We start from the raw sequence: 2504 nt of genomic DNA on the forward strand, positions 1-2504 counted from the left end.
TGGTGAATATTTAATAGAGAAGTCAAACTCGTTTAATTTTATTCTCCATCTTTGTAGTTTCATATTTGGTTTTTTTATATTATGAAGCCAAACTAATGGCTTATGATCGCAAAGAATTTCGAATTTTCTACCAAACAGATAAGACATAAAATATTTAGTGGCCCAGACTATAGCCAGAAGATCTTTTTCTACTGCTGAATAATTAATTTCATGTTCATTAAGAGGTCTACTAGCATAACAAATAGGTTTATGATTTTGTGATAATACTGTGCCTATAGTGACACTCTGTTGTTAGCATCTGTTGTTAAAGAAAATAATTTTTCAAAGTTAGGGTAAATCAAAATTGGGTCTGATGAAATGAGAATTTTTCTTTAATAAGAAAATAATTTAATAAGAATAATTGAATAAGAATAATAATAATTTCTTTATCCGTTGAATTTATAGTTGAACCTTTCTTTAAGTTTACGGTCATGGGTTTTGCAATTTTAGCAAAATCAGGTATGAATTTTCTATAAAATCCAGAGACCTAAAAATGATTTTTTTTCTTTTTGGTTTTTTGGTACTGGAAATTTTTGTATTGCCTCAATTTGGGGGTTTGGCTTTATTCCTTCTGTTGTTATCACTGTGGACGGAAGTCCACGAGGTGACGACCTGCATGCCTAGGCGTGCGCGAAGAAATTCTATATATAGCCGAAGAATTAAAAATTTTCTGTAGGCAACCGATCTAAATGAATGATATACCAATCGAAAAGTATTGCTTCAATTAGATAATTTTTGTCGAAACATATTCCAAAAGTTATTTGGTTTGGGAGAAATTTGGGTGAAAGTAAAAAAAATTTTAATCACTAAAGTGGGGCTGGTGGACACATTTTAGTCCCTAGATAGAATATTTTTATATATTCGCATTCTAGAGCTAAATAGGCATCGATTGGTACCTCAATCGATCCGACATTTCATTCAGAAGTTATTCGAAAAATTCGATTTTTTCTTCTTCTTCAAAATGAAGCCAGTTTGCGTCGGATTGTCTGTTTGCACTATTTTTTTCTTAAAAATCCTGAAAAAAATTGGAAAATGTTTGTTACTATCATATGAGCAACTATTGTTCTACAACTTTTTGAAATACCTTAAGCTTACGTCAAAAAATTAAAAAAACTTTGTTAATGAAAAAATTCATAACTTTATAATTAAGAAAGATATTAAAAAGAGCTTTACAATGTTGAAATTTTTTGACTTTGAAACCAAACGTCTATATAGTCCAAAAAAAAAATACACTGAAAATAAACTTTTTTTTTTAGAAAAAAAATTATTTTTCAAAATTTGCTCGACTGATCCTTTTTATATTGCACGGGTAGATAGCTTTTGAGATGACGCAACTTTGGATATATCGCTCATATTTAGCAAAATCCGTTAACTCAAGATATAGTCCTGTAAGTGCAGCTACCCATTTTATGCAGCCTCCTGTGAAGCTTGCATTTACTTATACATGTGTGTGTATTTGATTGGCAACTTTGCTTTTTGGAGTCTGCATATATTTGGTCAATACCCTAAAAAATATGGAGTTTATCTTTTCAGATTTTAGTTTATTTATTTAAAAATAAAATCCAAATAAAAAAGGGCTTAAAAAGTAAAACGTAAACATTGGCTCAAACTTGAACTCGAACCCAGGCACCCAGGCCCTCCGTGTTAGGAACCACGACGCTCTCCACTCGCCTAACCTCCAACTTTGTAGCTTGATGGCAACTATTGATGTAATTCTGCTTTGTTTTTCAGTTTCTCATGTCTTAATGAGAAGACTCACAGCATTGGTACTTCGATTCGATTTTTACAGTTTTTTCAAAACGAAGCCAGTGTGTCTGTTTGTCTGTATTTTTTTCTTGGCAATCCTGAATAAAATTGGAGATTTTTGTTATTGTCATATGAGCAATTATTGTTCTACAACTTTTTGAAAAAGCTGTAAAACTCAAATTTCTTGAATAACTTCTGAAAGCAATGTCGGACGGGTCGGTTGAGGTACCAATCTTGAGGTCCCAAAGAAAAACAAGAAAGGAAAGCTAACTTCGGGCGAAGCCGAAGTTGATATACCCTTACAGTTGTGCCATTTCCGATCGTTCAGTTATATGGCGGCTATTGGATATAGTTAAAATTTGGCCAATAAGATTATTTTGCCCAAAATGAAATCTGTACCAAATCCCATCTTTCTAACATAAAAAACACCAAAGTTATGCCAATTCCGATCGTTCTATGGCAGCTATAGGATATAGTCGGCCCATCCTTTTGAAATGTTGTACATAAGATTTTTTCAAATATTTCAAAAATAAAATCCAAATAAAAAAGCGCTTAAAAAGTAAAACATAAACATACACTTAACTAGGATTAGAACTCAGGCCCTCCCGTTTTAGAAACCACACAACGCTCTCCATTCGGCTAATATCGAACTTCGTTGCTTGATGGCAAACCAGGGAAACCAACTCCGCCAATACTTTTCTAATATTAATTATTTTTTA

This window comes from Drosophila ananassae, assembly GCF_017639315.1.
Source record: "Drosophila ananassae strain 14024-0371.13 chromosome Y unlocalized genomic scaffold, ASM1763931v2 tig00000254, whole genome shotgun sequence".
NCBI lineage: Eukaryota > Metazoa > Arthropoda > Insecta > Diptera > Drosophilidae > Drosophila > Drosophila ananassae.